At 38.4% G+C, this 20,949-nt stretch overlaps 1 pseudogene; it reads left to right on the top strand.

The window, feature by feature from the left end:
* Positions 1-7,610: 7,610 nt before the first annotated feature.
* On the top strand, positions 7,611-9,235 carry LOC100593163 (annotated as a pseudogene).
* The last annotated feature ends 11,714 nt before the right edge of the window (positions 9,236-20,949 follow it).

Raw genomic sequence — 20,949 nt, forward strand, 5'->3', positions numbered from 1 at the left:
TCAAAAAAAAAAAAGAAAACCTAACTTAGGAGTATGTGCCTATAACAATAGCTGAGTCTTGGCCAATCCCAGCAGCCATACTTCAACCACTCACACAGTGCTGAGTGTTCAAACTGTGTTCACAGAAAGCAAATGCCAACCTGTAACCAATCCAGCTGTTTCTGTACTTCACTTCCAATTTCTATATGTCACTTTACTCTTTTTGTCTATAAATTTGGTCTGACCATGAGGCACCCTTGGAGTCTCTCTGAATCTGCTGTGATTCTGGGGGCTGCCTGATTTGCAAATTGTTCATTGCTCAATTAAACTCCTTTAAATTTAATTGGGCTGAAGTTTTTCTTTTAACAGATGGTGTCAGAAGTGGGATCTGAAGTAGAGCTTCTAATGACCCCCAGGAGCTCTGAGTGAACAAGCAAGGTACCTGCTGGATTCACTTGTGTCCTTTGATCTCTCAGAGTGGCTGGGGTCATGGTAACTTTTTTCTCAGATTTCAGAGCTCCATGGATTTGTGTTTTGAGCCCTCCAAGATTCTTTTAGAAAATTTCTGTTCCAAACTGTGTTTGGAAGTCACAACAGAAAGTAGACTGAGTCCAGGATTAGATTTGACCCAGTAGTTAACTGGCTTGGATCCAGATAGAGGTCTCTCACATCTGACTGGGTCAGAAAGAAACTGTTAGTAAGCAGTAATATTGCAGGAGTTGTAAAATTTGGCTTTTGAAAATTCACAGGGATTTTTTTGTTCTACCTCTTTGTTGCATTTTTCTTGTGTGCTTAAGTAGGAAAAAAAAAATCCTTGGCTAAGTTAATCAAGGGAACCTGAAAGCAAAGCCGATATTTTAAGTAAAAATGGGATCCTTAATTTCTGGAAAACTGCCTTCCTTTTAGCTTATACATTAGGCCCAGAGGCCGCAAAGTCCTACAGAAATGGCAAAATGTTACTAAAGTTGACTTATAGTGGAACATTTCAAATGAACCACAACACATTAAAGTGCACTTAACAAAAAATGAGGGCTCCCAAATTAGTCTCATCTAGGGATGCCAACTGATATGCAGAAGGTTCTAAAAAGATGCCAATATTTTTATTTAAAACACATACTTTGCTCTGGCTGGAATGGAAAATATTAGAATTTAGGTACCCCCATGCAGCTGGGGGGTGGCAGCTTGTAAAACTGAGAGGATTTTGCCTGTGGTTCCATGATTTTCCTTTGTGTTGTAGCTTGGCCCCCAGGGCAGTGGTGTGGCAAGCCAGCTCTAGGGTTGCTCAGGGAAAGAGAACCCAGAAGCCTGCCATGCCAGCAAAAAGGGTAAGAATTTCTTACCAGTCAGACTTCTGGTCAGTCTCTCTCTGTGCAAACCAGTTGAATGAATGGTAAAATTCACTGTTAATATCTTCTGTAAAATTTTGATTCATGGGCAAAAAGATTTGTGAGGCTAATCTTAAGCTGTAGTGAATCTGGTATGCTTTGAGTGTCTTTCTGTATTGTTCTGTCATAAACAGGGGTACCTTAGGATAGAACATGGGCTTAGAACCCCATAAGCCCACTTTTCAAGATGGCCCAGCAAACTGGTCTGTTATGTCCTTGGGAGGTTGACCTTGTAACCACGTGGCAGTACTTTCTTTTGGTCTCCATCATCACAATTGCAGCCCAGGTTCAGGGTTCAATTCCCCACTTAGGGAATGAGTACTTTCTTGTTTGATATCTGCATGACTTTTTTTGATTTTCTTCCACTTCATGAACCATCTTGAATTTTCCTTTCTCTGAGCATTTGTGAGGTTACCTTTGGTAATGTTCAAAAGCCAGAAATATTGGCTGTTTGGTCTGGCTACATTCAGGTAATAAGATATTTAAAAGGACTTCTAAAGTGCTATGGTTAAAAGTCAGCTTAATTAAAAGTGGATATCCAAGCCGTAGATATATTTAAAAGGCCTTTGTTTTTACTTCTTGGATCTTGTTTTTCTGGAAAAAGGGTTTTGCTTCTCAGTCAACTGAATTATTTTTCTCCATTTTATCTTGCCACTCTTAATGCACACAAGAGGCCCTAACCTGGTATTCCTCGGGGAAAACAGAGGAGGCACCACAGACCCCATTTGGGGAAAAACCCTTGTTTTCCTCATGAAACCCCAGGAACTGAAAGTGAATAGACCCCCCTCAAAGTCTAAGGCTCTGTTCTGTTTTGCACTGTGTTATCTGACATTTTTGACTTTGGGGAGTATCAGAGATCGATTTGCATTATGAAAGGGCTTTGGTGTGCAGTAACGAGGTTGGAAATATACTTTTAGAGATGGGCTAATTCCAAAATGGGCTGATTGGCTTTGGGTTGCCATGCAATAAAATGCCTGGTAAAAGCGTTGCACTGTCTTCTCCCATAGCACCTCTTTCTTTTGGGGGATCCCAGATGTATCTAAAAATGGGACCGTTAATTTTGGAGATCTGTTTTTGTCTTCTAGCTGTGCCTGACCATTAGGCCATAAAAACTGCATGCTTTAAAAAGAAACTTAGAAACTGGCAAATGAAAAGTCTTACAACTACTGGATCTTCTGTCTGTCTGTCTGTGTAGTGATATCTGTGTTGTGTGTGTAATGCTTGTATAAAAGAGGGCTAATTAATTGGCTTAAAGAAAAGTAAGTGTTTAGATAGAATATTTTGAAAGAAATATAAAAACTGTAATGCCTTTTAGTTCACATGACTTTGGTAATCTCTGGGAAATAAAAAGTTTTAAAGATTATTGGCAAAAATAAAGACATTTGGTCTAAATTAGGCAGGCTGGATATTAAGTTACTAAATGCTTTAAGGTCATAAACTGCTTCTTTGACTTTTCAAAATTGTTCAGTTTACCTATTTTGGAGCATTAGATTCTAGATAAAGCCTGGGGACGTGTGGAAAGCCCAGCCCCCAGCTATGCTGGAAAAAGTCAGACCTTATCTGATGTCTTAGGCTCCATACTGAGTACATAATTAAAATCTGTTAGTTTCCAAGGTTTTTCACCAAAATTAAAAATTGCTAAGAGTTACCATTATAACATGTAATTTAGACTACTGAAAAAACAGCTTTACCTGCAAGGTATTTAAGGAAAGTAAAATGTGTTTTTAGTAAAAGATTATATAAAGGCATGAAAATGTGTATTTTCTTGCCTAAGTTTAGAGGGTTAAATGATTGTTTTAAGTGACATAGGAAAAATGTAAACATTTGAACAAGTTGTGAAAGGTTTATAAAATTAATTGTAAAAGAAATCCTGTGAACACTGGCTACAGTTAAAGTGATATTACTCAGTTTTACTGTAAATTGAACATTAAAATAAAAGCACAAGAAGACTTTCTTAAAGTGCTGATCTGCTCTTTCACAAAAATTATAAAGGGTTATAAAAGGCTTATAAGAATTTCACCTTATGGTCAAACTGATTAAGATTGAATCAATTTGTCTTAAAAAGTTTTATTAAAAATTGCAGTTGACGTTAATAGTAGACTAAAGCAAAGGTGAAATTTGATGTTCTCTCTTGAACAAGATTTTCATGTAATATTACAAGACAATGAAAGATTTTTGTTTGCCTTTTTTAATAGACTACCAAAAAGAGAAGGGAAAGACAAGAGACAGATTGTTTGGAAAGCTAAGTCTTCCCTTTATGAATGAGTGAAGGTTTTTGCCTTTTTAAAATTCTTGAGTCATCATTTGACTTATGGTGACCTGGAATTCTGTTTCATAATATCAAGTGTTTTAGACCTTTAACATGTTTGATAGTTTCCCCAAATCAAATTTCAGCTTCAGAATTGTCTTTCCTGACCTCTAACTTTGGGATGCTATGGAGGGCCCCTGAAGCATACAAAAGAGAGGTAAACAGGACTATCTGACATGCTAAGTTACATGGGAAGCATTGTCAAAATAAAAAATAATGTTTAACCTTCTTCGGGTTATATTTTAATGTAGGTCATCAATATGTTTTGATTAATGGGAAAAAAGGTTTGTTAGGCTAATCTTAAGCTTAGTGAATCTGGTATGCTTTGAGTGTCTTTCTGTATTGTTCTGTCATAAACAGGGTTACCTTAGGATAGAACATGGGCTTAGAACCCCATAAGCCCACTGTTCAAGATGGCCCAGCAAACTGGTCTGTTATGTCCTTGGGAGGTTGACCTTGTAACCACGTGGCAGTACTTTCTTTTGGTCTCCATCATCACAATTGCAGCCCAGGTTCAGGGTTCAATTCCCCGCTTAGGGAATGAGTACTTTCTTGTTTGATATCTGAATAAACTCCATGGTCCAAGTCAAATTACCTATAATAACCCATTAGCTATCAGTGCTATGTACCTAAATTGGAGAAACAACTGATATTTAAGAGGACATAAGTCCAGTGTTAAGCATGGATTCATGGAGAATCAGGACAGCTGCCTTTTCCTTCCTGAGTCCTTAAAGCTTTTGTTATTAAAGGTTCTGCATTCCATGAGTCATCATGGAAAGGAAAAAATTATCCAAATTAAATATATATTGGTGTAGTGACTTCTAAATTGCTAAAATAGTTTATGACAATGTTTAGTTTGTCAAACCCATATTCCTGGGAAGACAATAAAAACTTCAGGCACATCTGGCTACCTGATGGACCATTTAAACATTTATAGAGGGATTTCATTCAATTGTCATTTTCAATACATATTTTTTCTGGTCATATAAAAGCTTTCCCATGCAAAAGAGCTGATGTTATAGCACTAAATTATCATTCTACAGTCTATTTTCATTGGGTAAAGCAAGCTTTTCATGGTTCACTGACTGGTGATAATCAACCCCTTCACAATTTAGAACCTGAAGATTGGATCTTCTGAGAACATCAGAAAAAGACTGTCCTTGCTATGCACACTACAGCAAAAACTTTGGGACTTTGGACCTGGGTTTATAATCTCACAACTGAGAACAGGGTCCCTCTAAACTCTTGCAATTGTATACCCACTGGAACACTTAAGGTAAAGCTAACCAGGGAAGATGGCATCCTTTATGTAAACAGCTTTTCACAAGATCACAGATCAAGATTTCTACTATCGTGAGACTCTTATATTTGAATATTTTTTCCTTGCTTACGCCTTTATGAACAATAGAAGTGAAAAAGGGGTCTGTTGTGTGCATTTATGGAGTATACTTTCATTTGTGAAGGATTTTGCAGCTGCCCTTATACATGGATAACCTTATACTTTGATAGAGGTGAAGGGCCAGTGTATGTGAGAAACTTTAATGGTACATATGTTGCCTCATAATCAGTCAGAAACAGAACATTTGTTCACTCCTCTTAACCCACCTTATCAGTTAAAGAGAATATTGTCAAGGGGGCCTTCATTCTTCTAGAAGGGCATCATTTATTAGGTCCTTTTTCCATGGTTTGGAATAAAAGAGGCAATGAATAGAAATGTATCCCTCATAATAGACTCTATAGCAGATTCTGCTGTAAAGACTATACTTACACAACAGACTTTAAATTCTCTTGGGAAAGTTATGCTAAATGATAGAATTGGCTAAACAGAGAAGTATCTGCGCAGCTGCTGGCACTTATGGCCTATGGAGAAGACATCAGGTATTGCAGAGATTCAGTTGCAGGGAATTAATGAAAAGACCACTTAGTTAAGCAAGTCGACTCTTTTATCTATTTAGTTTTAGGTGGTTTGGTTTATGGGGACCCTGGGTAAGGAACATTCTCCAAACTTTTGGTATTATCCTCCCAATAGTCGTAATAGTCTCCCCGATGTTCTGTATTCTCTCAAAGGTTTTAAATGTTTGCATGCAGCCATCTCTAGGATGTCAAATGGTATCTCTTCAGATACCATGCAGAGCTGAAAGAAACGTGCAACAATGAGGACACCATAACCTATGAATGACATGCTGAGACTGGAAACCTAAAATGATGGTAACCGAGAGTGGTGCTAAGGCCCTAAGTTTTGGTCACACTCTCACCTAAATGAAAACCTGGCTGAAAGGGGTAAAATTTTTTAAACAAAATTATAGGAGGCCATTGTTTTGGACTGAGCTCATGCACTAGGCCCCAACAGACCAAACCAAAATGGAGTCACTCATGCTAAATGTGACATAATCAAACTAAGACATTAAGGAAACACCTAGATCCTAGAGCAGACAAGGTTTTGTTTTGCTCCTGTAAACAAGATGTTCCAGTATAAGGGATACCCTCTACTCAAGTCCTTGTTCCTGCCTTTGAAAAACTCACTGTTCTACTGTTTCTCAGACGGTTTCAAGATCAAATAAGTATATTTGCAATGGTGATAGTGTGACTAAAGTTTTGGTCAATCTCTCAAAATTGAGAAAACGACCAAAAGGGGGGAATCGTTAAAGTGAACTAAATATAGCCTGAGAAGGGCTTCACAATTCTGTATTTGAGTCCTTGTGGACAAAGTACAACCTAACTTAATAAGTGGACGAGATTGGAAACCAAACTTAGGAGTATGTGCCTGTAACAACAGCTGAGTCTTGGCCAATCCCAGCAGCCATACTTCAACCATTCATACACTGCTGAGTGTTCAAACTGTATTCAAATAAGGCAAACATCAACCTGTAACCAATCTAACTGTTTTTGTACCTCACTTCCAATTTCTGTATGTCACTTTACTTTTTTTGTCTATGAATTTGTTCTGACCATGAGTCACCCCTGGAGTCTCTCTGAATCTGCTGTGATTCTGGGGACTGCCTGCTTCATGAATTGTCCATTGTTCAGTTAAACTCCTTTAAATTTAATTCCGCTGAAGTTTTTCTTTTAACAGTCCTACAAAATCTTCACTGGCTAAGCTATAAGAGGAGGTCTTCAGGTGACGTTTAATATATCAAATTTTTATTTTTAATAGGTGGTCTATACTTGGATATCAAGAGTCTGTTTTGAGCATAGTATTTTGTACACAGTGTGTCTTGAATTCACCAGGGTGCTTGATACCCTTGGTAGGATAGCTGGATTAAACGTAACTTGCTGGAAGTGTCCAATTAGAATAAAGTAAATGTAGTGTAAAAGTTCTAGCAGCAAGTTATAGATTTGGTAATTGTACCCTTACCCAACTTTGGTAGAAATTGGATTGGCATTTGTTACAACACATCATATTTGTTCATATTCCTGTTTCCTCTCCAACATCCACTCATTAATTCCCAAGGCATCATGGACTTGAATTGTGCCAGGCACAGTGCTGATGCTGAGTGTCACAGTGCAAAATTGGCCAGGTATAGTCCCTCTGTCATGGAATTTATGGTTTTATAAAGTCTTTCAAGGCAGAAAATAGGTCTTATTTAATTGTATTCAAATAAACACAATAGACACTTAACAAATATTTATGAATCTTGATAGAAATTTTGTAGGGTATATATGTCACATTTTCCAAATTTTGGATGCTGTTGGAGATATACTCAATATATTGAATAAGGGATTATAGATCTAAAAGATTTTTCAATCTCGATTTTTCAATCTAGAATTGCAGTGAATAAGACTGAATTTGTAGAGATGTGATTTAAGAAACACTCAATGGAGACATGGCCCTGAGTGGGGCCTAGCCTGCAGCCAAGGGGAACTCTAGGCCGCCTGGCATGGTTGGTCAGTGCAAGGGCTGGGCTAAGAAACCAAGAAACACCAGTATTTAAGAGATGATGCCATCTGAAACCCACAATGTTAAAAAGCAGGACTTTTGAAATAATATTCAGGATCATTTAATTGATGGACCTAGGAAAAGGATTTCTAATTTCATTAATAAGAACAAGAAGGAAGTTAAGAAATCTCAACAGTTAGCTGCTCATATAAATAGAACAGTTGGAAAAACTGTGAAAAGTCCAGATAAAACCATGTAAGGTAATCTGGCCGGGCGCAGTGGCTCATCACACCTGTAATCCCAGCACTTTGGGAGGCCAAGGCAGGTGGATCACGAGGTCAGGAGATCGAGACCATCCTGGCTAACACGGTGAAACCCCATCTCTACTAAAAATACAAAAAATTAGCCAGGTGTGGTGGCTGGCATCTGTAGTCAGCCAGGGAGGCTGAAGCAGGAGATTGGCGTGAACCCAGGAGGCAGAGCTTGCAGCGAGCCAAGATCGCACCACTGTACTCCAGTCTGGATGACAGAGTGAGACTCTATCTCAAAACAAAAAATAAACAAACAAAAAACTATGTAAGGTAATCTTTCATAGAAAGTTAGTTCATTGGCCGGGCGCGGTGGCTCACGCTTGTAATCCCAGCACTTTGGGAGGCCGAGGCGGGTGGATCACGAGGTCAGGAGATCGGGACCACGGTGAAACCCCGTCTCTAATAAAAATACAAAAAATTAGCCAGGCGTGGTGGTGGGTGCCTGTAGTCCCAGCTACTCGGGAGGCTGAGGCAGGAGAATGGCGTGAACCCGGGAGGCGGAGCTTGCAGTGAGCCGAGATTGTGCCACTGCACTCCAGCCTGGGTGACAGAGCAAGACTCTGTCTCAAAAAAAAAAAAAAAAAGAAAGTTCCAAACCTCTGTTATAGGAAAAACAAAACAAACAAAAAAACACAGTCCCCAAGAAGTGGGGCTGTGACATGGCAAATAAAGAAAATGAACTGGTTTGTGCAGGCTACCTGCCTGAAAAATTATGCCAGAGTAGTCAAATATATTTGCTTAACCCCAGTGATTCCAATTTTTCACAGATTTAAAGCCCATCATCACAATACAGTCAGTATTTTTCTCAAGTTTCTCAGGATCATGAAACAAATGGCCCAAGTTTTGCTCAGCAGGAATTTGAAATTGAATGTATCTGTAACTTTCTGGAGAAAGAAGTATATGTGAATTTGCAGCTTGTTTGGTGAGAACAGAAGATCTTGGCATTGAGGTAGATTGCCTTCCTGTGCTCACCAGTAGTTTACAGGGAGAAAAACAATATATCTTACTTGAAGGCTGGGTAGGCTCGTTGCCTCTAGTAAACTCACTATGTAAAAGCAAATTTGAAAAATACCTAACAGTCGGTTTAAACTGGCTTCAAGCAATCATTAAAAGGTGGTGGTCAGAACTATTGTCCAAAACAGAAATTATAAATAATGGAAACATTCAGATTTTAAAACAACAGTTAAATGGATTGTGGGGAACAGGAAAACCATCTTACTTTGGTTCCAGCATATACTGGTAATATAGCTAAGGAAGTAGATGCTTCTTTATTACCAGTGAGAGATTTAATCTACTAAAGAACATTTGTTTATTCAAAACATCCCTGGACTATATAACTTAAAAGAAAAAAAAAGATGTCTTCTGAGAGCTCTGAACTGTGGAAGAAATTAAAACCATTTTTTCTTTTAAAAAGCCACATAATAAAACCACTAATGAAAGCATAACAATCTACTTCACAGAGAAGTGAAAAAATACCCAAAAGAAGCAGCTTCAACTTTAAGGAGATGAAAGTACGCTATGGAAAATGTTGGCCTTGCTGCATTTGGGATTTATATAGTTATTTGCTAACATTGTTTAAGAACTACTGGATCTTAATACAATCCTGCATAAAAATATAATTTCTATTGTGTGAAAAACTAAGAGAGGGCGTATGGCTAGGAACCCTAAAGAGCAATCATCAGTAACTTTTTGAAGACTGTGTTTTATTGAAAAATCAAATACATGTGACTATCTTTTTGTATTTAAAAGAATGAAAGTTTAAAACATAATGCCAAAAATCAATCTTAAATATTTTTGTCCATACTGAGATACTGTGCATGTGAAATGCCTATGATACCAGTATCTGTTTTAAAAAATTAAAACCAACTATGCCTCTGGCATGATAAAATCATTAACTTAAATCAGGGGTTTATATTCATGTGGAGTGTTGTTTAAACATACTCCATACCATTTTTAAAACTTGAAAATATCTGACCTTTTTGCCAGAATCATCATGTCTGTGTGCTCTCCCTCTCATAAGCGGTTTGAGTGTGTGGCCGCTGAACAGACGAGCCACACCACTGTTGTACATCCTGTGAGGCGGATCAGGGAACTCTCCCATTTCATTAATACCTTTGTGGATCAGGTATGGGTTCTTAAAGCAACATAATTCCTGGAGGGGTTAGTGCATAATTCAGTTTAATTTAACTGTACATCTTCCAATAAGTAAAGTTCTTTAAAAGTATGAGACTACCTGTTTCCTATTGCTGGAAGAATTATGAGACAAGGTGTATCTCTGAATTCTTCAAAATGTGAGAGTTTTTCATAATGACAGTCTTAGAAAGGTTATTTCTTTCACACACTGTACTTTAAGTTTGGAGTTTGATGAGAATCTCAAAGTATGGAAGGAGTTGTATTCTGTACGTTTGAAATTAAGATGTCATTAGTCAATCCATCTATGTATAGGTTGCTTGCAATAATCTCGATATTTGAATTTCTGATTTTATAGATTTTTAAAAAATGTTTAGTATGATGGTTTAAGTATCAATATATTTTATGTATCACCTATGATTATAAATTAGCATTTAGAAAAAATCTAGCAGCCAAGAATTTCTTAAACTAATATTAAGTAAAATGACATTGTTTATATCTTTTTTTTTTTTTTTTTTTTTTGAGATGGAGTCTCACTCTGTTACTCAGGCTGGAGTCCAGTGGCACATTCTCAGCTCACTGCACCCTCCACCTCCCAGGTTCAAGCGATTCTCCTGCCTCAGCCTCCTGAGTAGCTGGGATTACAGGCATGTGCCCCCACACTCGGCTATTTTTGTATTTTCAGTAGAGTCGGGGTTTCAACATGTTGGTCAGGCTGGCCTCGAACTCCTGACCTCGTGATTTGCCCGGCTTGGCCTCCCAAAGTGCTGGGATTATAGGAATGGGCCACCGTGCCTGGCTTCATTTATGTCTTTTAAAACTTTGAGACAATCCTTTAAAACCTTGTTAACACCAATATTAAAGAAAAATACTAATAAATAATATCCTAAATGAATTTGAAGACATAAGCTGGTCCCTAATCACTACCTAAATGTAAGGCCAATATATGAGCCTTAAAAATCGCTTTACATAAAAACTAACCTTAAACCACTCACAACCAAAGCGTACGCCTAAAGACTACTTAATTTCAGTAGTTTCCGTCAATACACTTTCTCTAAACTAGCTTGTGTTTTTTGCTTTCTGCTGCTATTTTTTTGTTTTGTTTGACTTTTTTTTTTTTCTCTCTTCCTCCTGAGAGAAGGATAGCATGGTGGGAGAGCTGGAAATTCTCTGGGTTACAGGATAAATCCCTCTTGGCTGCATGCGACTGCCTCATTGAGCAGCTGGGAATACTGTAAAGCAATGCTCAGCACTCACTCTTACAGTCTTTTATGTAATATAATATATATTTTTAAAATTGATTGTAATTTTTTTAGCACTTTGGGGGCTGCTGGTGGTCTCTTTTTCAGGCTAAATAGACCAACTGCTGCTGCTAAAAGAGTTTATTCGACCACCCACACTCGGAAGCACAACCTCCTTCTCCCCGTGTTTCCCTGAAGTAGCAGTCAGCAAGGCCTGTGCAGTAATGACTGTGAGCAGCCTTCAGGCTCAGAAAAATGTCACAGCTTGATCCCTAGAGCCTCCAGTGCCCCCATTCAATCAGTGCTCAACTGCATGACGCACCCTGGAACTTAAAATGAAAGCCCTGGATTCATGGCCAAAAATACAAACTCCCTACTGGCTCTTCCTGTGGGAGTTATTGAAGTTCTTGGTTAGCTCACCAACAGTTACCTACACTCTCCTTCTGTCCCAGATAGCAAGGAAAAAAAGGCACAACTGTAACATTTTCTGCACAAAGGCCTCAGCTGGGATGCAGAAGGACTTAACAACAGCAGGCATATGCATTTTAAAACAACATTTTGAGAGATAAAGTCAAGTGATAAAATATAGTGAACTTATAATTACCCCTGCTATTGGAGGCAAGCAAAGAAGGTGACAGGCCGAAACAGGCATATGCCAACTCATGAAATTTCATTTTATTTTCCTCTGAAACTACAGAATTTGAGTGTTGTGTGTGTGTTTCCAATTATGGTAAGGGGTGATAATTTTCAGGCCCAGATAAATACAGAAGAATGGGAAAAGCAACAATAAATTTAAATTGTGCTATAAATATTTCTATACCACTCTGCAGCAAGAGGCACATGTGCTTGCTCCAGGAGTATTACATACAAAATATTGGGTGGCCTATGATCAACTGCTTGAGAGATGCCTGATAGAAGATGGACCAGGAGCTTTTGGGCACAGGAAGATAGTGTAATAACTACTTGTAGAAATTTACATCAATAATAATAAAATTTTGATGATTACACAACCTTATTATCCCTGGCACCCCAGGAACTTCTTATATTCTGAGTTTGTTTTCCCAAGAGTCTCATTTTCTAAACTTTCAAACTTTGTTGTTACTTTGGTAGAAGTAAGAGTTCAGAAAGAATTAACCCATTTCTATTACTTGCTACCATATTTTGAAATGATTTTCTCCATAGCACAAAAGAGCAAATTTAATACATGTGACACATAAGCAGAGATATATCTTTTAGCATACATACTAAATCTTGGCTCACAAATATTTTAGTTGATAATTTAAATTTATCTTAGACCTCAAAGACCAATACCTGCTCATTATTCCATAAATTATAAGATTCAATTATGCAAGCACACTGAAGGTCTTATTTATTTATTTATTTATTTATTTATTTTTTGAGACGGAGTCTCCCTCTGTTGCCCAGGCTAGAGTGCAGTGGTGTGATCTCGGCTCACTGCAAGCGCCACCTCCCAGGTTCACGCCATGCTCCTGCCTCAGCCTCCTGAGTAGCTGGGAACACACGCCTGGCTGATTTTTCATATTTTTAATAGAGACGGGGTTTCCCCGTGTTAGCCAGGATGGTCTTGATCTCCTGACCTCGTGATCCGCCTGCCTTGGCCTCCCAACGTGCTGGGATTACAGGCCTGAGCCACTGTGCCGGGCCAGGTCTTATTAATTTAAAATCAGATTCACACCTGTTTTTGCATATGAAACTTTGTGCAGTAATTTGAGTCCATAATAACTGACTTTATGTTACCTTTATAAATTTATAAATGACTATTTCTTTGTGAAATATGGCTTATTTCTTGATTAGGGAGACTAACAAAAGTTCAGCGAATCTGAAGATCCTACTGATAGGTGTGTCCATCATTTCTGAGGAAACCGGCATGCTGAGAAGTAAAACATGTCCCCAAGCTAAAGAATCTTTATTCAAATAGCTGAGCAGCGATGGACATGTTAATGAACCACTTTTCTCAAAATTTTATTCAAAAAAGTGTACATTTTTGGCCAGGCATGGTGGCTCACGCCTGTAATCCCAGCACTTTGGGAGGCCGAGCCAGGCGGATCACGAGGTCAGGAAATCAAGACCATCCTGGATAACATGGTGAAACCCCGTCTCTACTAAAAATACAAAAAAAATTAGCCAGGCGTGGTGGTGCGCACCTATAATCCCAGCTACTCGGGCGGCTGAGGCAGGAGAATGGCGTGAACCCGGGAGGCGGAGCTTGCAGTGAGCCGAGATCGCGCCACTGCACTCCAGCCTGGGCGACAGAGCGAGACTCCATCTCAAAAAAAAAAAAAAAAAAAAAACCATACATTTTTAAAAGCAAATAATATGATGAATCATATTGATTTATGTAAAAATATAGCATTTTGGCCAGGCACAGTGGCTCATGCCTGTAATCCCAGCACTTTGGGAGGCCAAGGCGGGCAGATCACGAGCTCAGGAGATTGAGACAATCCTGGCTAACATGGTGAAACCCCGTCTTTACCAAAAACACAAAAAATTAGCTGGGCCTGGTGGCATGCACCTGTAGTCCCAGCAATTCAGCAGGCTGAGGCAGGAGAATCGCTTGAACCCGGGAGGTGGAGGTTGCAGTGAGCCGAGATGGTGCCACTGCACTCCACCCTGGGTGACAGAGTGAGACTCCATCTAAAAAAAAAATGCTATATGTATATATAGCATTTTATTAGGTAGAAAATAAAATTTGTTTCTTTTGACTCTATTAACCTTATTTAGGTGGGAGTGAAAAATTCTCTCATTAGAAAAATGAGTCAGTTATAAAACTGACAAAATGGTATAAGGAGAAATTAGAGAAGCAGAAGGTGGTAATTGATTTTTAATGAGGCTTTGTAGTATGAGATTTGATGTTGCTTTTATTTTAATTATTTCTTCCTCTTATTCATGCCATAAAAGATTGTGTATTCAAAAACAATAAGGGGCAGCAGCATGAGAATTGTTTTGTGAAGAATAATTGCATGATCTTCTAACAAAATTTTGCAAAACATTGCTAACTCTTCTCCCAGAGTTTTGAGAAGAGAGTGATATATTTGTGATGCAGGACTATGAAAGATGATAAAAGTAATAAAATGCCACCTGCATTGTATGAATGTTTTCTGTGAGAATCTAAGTTTGCACATATCATCATCATAATCATCATAAATTTATTTATCAAATACTTACCATGAGACAGATGTTTTTCTTTAACCAGAATCTTATTTAGTTTTCTTTATAGAGCAAATATATCAATTTAGATCTTACATGAATTCTTAGATCCTTAGATCTTACATACAGTATATTAACAATGTCTAGAAGACCAACTTGTGGTGAAAAAAAAAAAGGTCAGAATATAGTATTTATTTCTATATACAATATAAATCAACATTTATTTTCTGTGTTTTTTAATATAAATATAATTAGTTCCATGTCATGCATACTTTGGGTAACAGAAGTAGCTTCCTTGTTACTTAACATCAAGTTATAGCAGCCACATTATAAGCATATCATCTCTGCATCAAGCATATGAAAGTATATACCCTGGGAAGTGAAACCCTCTGGGACCCATTGGTCATAACCATTCTAGGATCTCAGCTGAAAAGTTTAGAAAAAAGATAAACCCCAACTGAATTCTGATGCAGAAAGTGCAGAGCAGAAAGGTTCTTGGAGTGGCTTTTGTTTTGGGCTTCCGTGGTAGGCAGAATGATGGCTCCCCAAAGATGCTCACGTTCTTATGCCTAAAACCTATAAGTATGTTACCTTAAAATGCTAAAGAGGCTTTCAGATGCGGTTAAGTTAAAGATTTTGAGATGGGGAGAGTAGCCTGAATTACCTAGGTGGGTCCTATGTAACTCCCAGGGTCCTTGTAAGAGAGAGGTCAGAAAGAATGAGGTATGAGGACGGAAGCAGTGGTCAGAGTGCAGGAAGGAATGGAAATGCAGGCAACGTCTAGAAGCTGGAAAAGGCAAAGAAACAGGCTTTTCTCTTAAAGCTTCCAGAAAAAACATTGCCCTACCATCCCACTTTCAGACTTCTGATATGCAGAACTGTAAGATAATATACTCAAGTTGTTTTAGGCTACTAAGTTTGTGGCAATTTGTTATAGTAGGAATGGGAAACTAATACAGGCTTCACACTCAGAAAGATTCTCATTTAGACTATAATCTCCAAATTAATTATACATAGTTAGAAATACAATGACATGACTGAAAAATGAAGGCACTGTTCATTCAAATTTATATCCCATTACTAGACCCCCAGCACTATGACTTTTTAAATAAATCCTTTGTCTTGTGAATAAATAAATGTGTTGTAAATGATTAAAGCATAATTTTGCTAAATGTATACCACAATTTTATAACTTCATTTTGGCATGGCTTTACTTTAAAAAAAAATAGACTTAAAATACTTTTATGTTCAAGGGTGCAAGTGCAGGTTTGTTACATAGGTAAACTTGTGTCATTGTGTAGATTATTTCATCACACAGATATTAAGCCTGGTACCCATTAGCTGTTTTTCTTGATCCTCTCCCTACTTTCACCCTCCACCCTCCAAAACGCCCCAGTGTGTGTTGTTGCTTCTATGTGTCCATGTGTTCTCATCATTTAGCTCCCACTTATGAGAACATGTGGTAATTGGTTTTCTGTTCTTGTGTTAGTTTGCTAAGAATAATGGCCTCCAGACCACGAGAAAGATATTGTTATATATCCCCTACAAATATGAGCTTAATGCCTTGAAGTAGGTGCTATTATTATCACCATTCCCATCATATATATGGTTAAACTACGGTCCACAGAGTTTAGAAGCTTGTTCCACATCACTTAGACAGGAAGTAGGAGAGCCAGGAGCCCAAATCAGGCAGACTGCTTCAGAGTGCATGTACTTTTCTTTTGCTTCATGATTTAAATAAGAAACAGGAAAATTGCTCATTGCCAGCCCTTTAAAACTGAAGCAGTGGGTTTGCCACCTACTGTCCCCTTTCAACCCTTGGTACAGCTTTGATCTTTTGAGAGAGTTCAGCCAGTGTGGTACAAGACTGATATCTTATCACTTTGTTTGTGCTTGCGAAGGAAGAGTATAGAATTCAGACTAAATAAAAGAGAATCAAATATTCATTTCTCGCTTTCACCAAATAAGAAATGATTATTAGATTCTCTTATATTTACAGTCTCTTATATTTACTCACAAAAATTTATGAGTAAATTCGTAGGGTTGATGGTTCATAATAATGAATTTCCCAAAATGTCCATTTTTCTGGGGAGGCAGCATGGTATATAATAAATAAGCTGTTTGGAGCATGATTGATATGAGGTAGAATCCCTATCTGGCCACGTCCTCCGTGTGTGTATTTGGGCATGTTTTCTAAACTTTTCTAGGTACAGTTTCCTCTTTTGTAAACTGAAGATACACATCATTAAACTGAAGATAAGCATCGTTCTCACATGGTGATAGAAAGGATAAAATGGAGTGAAGACATTGCCTTCAAGAAGTCTTATATGTTCTTCCTTTTAACTTGTGTTTCTTAGAACAGTGTTGTTCAAGCCTGGTTGCTCATCAAAACCTGTATGGAGCTTCTAAATACCAAATGTCTGGACCCTAACCATGAAACTTCAGAATATCAGTTAAGAATTTAAAACACTTGCTTTATGTAAAGTGCCCAGTTTTCTCTGGGGCGGATGAGACGCCACAGGACAATGGATTTCCATTCAAATCCTCCCAATCATTTCTCACCTTGGAGAAAAAGAAGCCGCTAATACTGTATGACCAGAATGATGTATTCCTCAAATGACCACTGATTGGCCGGGCACAGTGCTCACGCCTATAATCCCAGCACTTTGGGAGGCCGAGTCAGGTGGATCACGAGGTCAGGAGATCGAGATCATCCTGGCCAACATGGTGAAACCCCGTCTCTATTAAAAATACAAAAATTAGCTGGGCATGGTGGCACGTGCCTGTAGTCCCAGCTACTCGGGAGGCTGAGGCAGGAAAATGGCATGAACCCGGGTGGCGGAGCTTGCACCGAGCCGAGATCTTGCCACTGCACTCCAGCCTGGGTGACAGAGCAAGACTGTCTCAAAAAAAACAAAACAAAACACTGATTGCTCTATGCCCATTCTGACTCTGGCTAATCTTCAGGTTTAGAGCTACAGCAGTACTGGCCAGTTATAAGTGCTTTGAGACGTTAAGGTATTGTTCAATGAAGATTGAGACTGTACTTTAGAAAACGTATTTTGAATCACTGTACTTTCTCATATATATTATTAGTTTGGGAATTCATTGCAACATTATTTTACTTTCCCCCACAAAAATAATTTATATCAAGTACAAAAATATTAAGTAAAGCTTTATTAAATTTTTCATATCTAGACACTGATTTCCTACAGCCTAGGTAAAAATATAGAACACTACCAGCACCCAGAATGATCTGTAATGTCCTCCTCTTTTTTGGTTCCATATGAACTCTAGTTTTTTCCAGTTCTGTGAAGAAAGTCATTGGTAGCTGGACGGGGATGACATTGAATCTATAAATTACCTTGGGCAGTATGGCCATTTTCACGATATTGATTCTTCCTACCCATGAGCGTGGAATGTTCTTCCATTTGTTTGTATCCTCTTTTATTTCATTGAGCAGTGGTATGTAGTTCTCCTTGAAGAGGTCCTTCACATCCCTTGTAAGTTGGATTCCTAGGTATTTTATTCTCTTTGAAGCAATTGTGAATAGGAGTTCACTCACGATTTGGCTCTCTGTCTGTTATTGGTGTATACAAATGCTTGTGATTTTTGCACATTGATTTTGTATTCTGAGACTTTGCTGAAGTTGCTTATCAGCTTAAGAAGATTTTGGTCTGCGATGATGGGGTTTTCTAGATACACAATCATGTCATCTGCAAATAGGGACAATTTGACTTCCTCTTTATCTAATTGCCTTTTATTTCCTTCTCCTGCCTGATTGCCCTGGCCAGAACTTCCAACACTATGTTGAATAGGAGTGGTGAGGGAGGGCATCCCTGTCTTGTGCCAGTTTTCAAAGGGAATGCTTCCAGTTTTTGTCCATTCAGTATGATATTGGCTGTGGGTTTGTCATAAATAGCTCTTATTATTTTGAGATACGTCCCATCAATACCTAATTTATTGAGAGTTTTTAGCATGAAGCGTTGTTGAATTTTGTCAAAGGCCTTTTCTGCATCTATTGAGATAATCATGTGGTTTTTGTCATTGGTTCTGTTTATATGCTGGATTACATTTATTGATTTGCGTATGTTGAACCAGCCTTGCATCCCAGGGATGAAGCCCACTTGATCATGGTGGATAAGCTTTTTGATGTGCTGCTGGATTCGGTTTGCCAGTATTTTATTGAGGATTTTTGCATCGATGTTCATCAAGGATATTCGTCTAAAATTCTCTTTTTTTGTTGTGTCTCTGCCAGGCTTTGGAATCAGGATGACGCTGGCCTCCTAAAATGAGTTAGGGAGGATTCCCTCTTTTTCTGTGGATTGGAATAGTTTCAGAAGGAATGGTACCAGCTCCTCTTTGTACCTCTGGTAGAATTCGGCTGTCAATCCATCTAGTCCTGGACATTTTTGGTTGGTAAGCTATTGATTATTGCGTCAATTTCAGAGCCTGTTATTGGTCTATTCAGAGATTCAACTTCTTCCTGGTTTAGTCTTGGGTGAGTGTATGTGTCGAGGAATTTATCCATTTCTTCTAGATTTTCTAGTTTATTTGTGTAGAGGTGTTTATAGTATTCTCTGATGATAGTTTGTATTTCTGTTTGATCGGTGGTGATATCCCCTTCATCATTTTTTATTGCGTCTATTTGATTCTTCTCTCTTTTCTTCTTTATTAGTCTTGCTAGCAGTCTATCAATTTTGTTGATCTTTTCAAAAAACCAGCTCCTGGATTCTTCGATTTTTTGAAGTGTTTTTTGTGTCTCTATTTCCTTCAGTTCTACTCTGATCTTAGTTATTTTTTGTCTTCTGCTAGCTTTTGAATGTGTTTACTCTTGCTTCTCTAGTTCTTTTAATTGTGATGTTAGGATGTCCATTTTAGATCTCTCCTGCTTTCTCTTGTGGGCATTTAGTGCTATCAATTTCCCTCTACACACTGCTTTGAATGTGTCCCAGAGATTCTGGTATGTTGTGTCTTTCTTCTGGTTGGTTTCAAAGAACATCTTTATTTCTGCCTTCATTATGTTATGTACCCAGTAGTCATTCGGGAGCAGGTTGTTCAGTTTCCATGTAGTTGAGCAGTTTAGGGTGAGTTTCTTAATCCTGATTTCTAATTTGATTCCACTGTGGTCTGAGAGACAGTTTGTTATAATTTCTGTTCTTTTACATTTGCTGAGGAGTGCTTTACTTCCAACTATGTGGTCAGTTTTGGAATAGGTGTGGTGTGGTGCTGAGAGGAATGTATATTCTGTTGATTTGGGGTGGAGAGTTCTGTAGATGTCTTTTAGGTCCACTTGGTGCAGAGCTGAGTTGAATTCCTGGATATCCTTGTTAACTTTCTGCCTCATTGATCTGTCTAATGTTGACAGTGGGGTGTTAAAGTCTCCCATTATTATTGTGTGGGAGTCTAAGTCTCTTTGTAGGCACTAAGGACTTGCTTTATGAATCTGGGTACTCCTGTGTTGGGTGCATATATATTTAGGATAGTTAGCTCTTCTTGTTGAATTGATCCTTTTACCATTATATAATGGCCTTCTTTGTCTCTTTTGATCTTTGTTGGTTTAAAGTCTGTTTTATCAGAGACTAGGATTGCAACCCCTGCTTTTTTTTTGTTTTCCGTTTGCTTGGTAGATCTTCCTCCATCCCTTTATTTTGAGCCTATGTGTGTCTCTGCACGTGAGATGGGTTTCCTGAATACAGCACACTGATGGGTCTTGACTCTTTATCCAATTTGCCAGTCTGTGCCTTTTAATTGGAGCATTTAGCCCATTTACATTTAAGGTTAGTATTGTTATATGTGAATTTGATCCTGTCATTATGATGTTAGCTGGTTATTTTGCTCGTTAGTTGATGCAGTTTCTTCCTAGCCTCGATGGTCTTTACAATTTGGCATGTTTTTGCAGTGGCTGGTACCGGTTGTTCCTTTCCATGTTTAGTGCTTCCTTCAGGATCTCTTGTAGGGCAGGCCTGGTGGTGACAAAATCTCTCAGCATTTGCTTGTCTATAAAGTATTTTATTTCTCCTTCACTTATGAAGCTTAGTTTGGCTGGATATGAAATTCTGGGTTGAAAATTCTTTTCCTTAAGAATGTTGAATATTGACCCCCACTCTCTTCTGGCTTGTAGAGTTTCTGCCAAGAGATCAGCTGTTAGTCTGATGTGCTTCCCTTTGTGGGTAACCCGGCCTTTCTCTCTGGCTGCCCTTAACATTTTTTCCTTCATTTCAGCTTTGGTGAGTCTGAAAATTATGTGTCTTGGAGTTGCTCTTCTCGAGGAGTATCTTTGCGGTGTTCTCTGTATTTCCTGAATCTGAATGTTGGCCTGCCTTGCTAGATTGGGGGAGTTCTCCTGGATAATATCCTGCAGAGTGTTTTCCAACTTGGTTCCATTCTCCCCGTCACTTTCTGGTACACCAATGAGACATAGATTTGGTCTCTTCCCATAGTCTCATATTTCTTGGAGGCTTTATTCGTTTCTTTTTATTCTTTTTTCTCTAAACTTCTCTTCATGCTTCATTTCATTCATTTCGTCTTCCATCACTGATACCCTTTC

The sequence above is a fragment of the Nomascus leucogenys genome, chromosome 7b (assembly GCF_006542625.1).
Source record: "Nomascus leucogenys isolate Asia chromosome 7b, Asia_NLE_v1, whole genome shotgun sequence".
In the NCBI taxonomy this organism is placed as follows: domain Eukaryota; kingdom Metazoa; phylum Chordata; class Mammalia; order Primates; family Hylobatidae; genus Nomascus; species Nomascus leucogenys.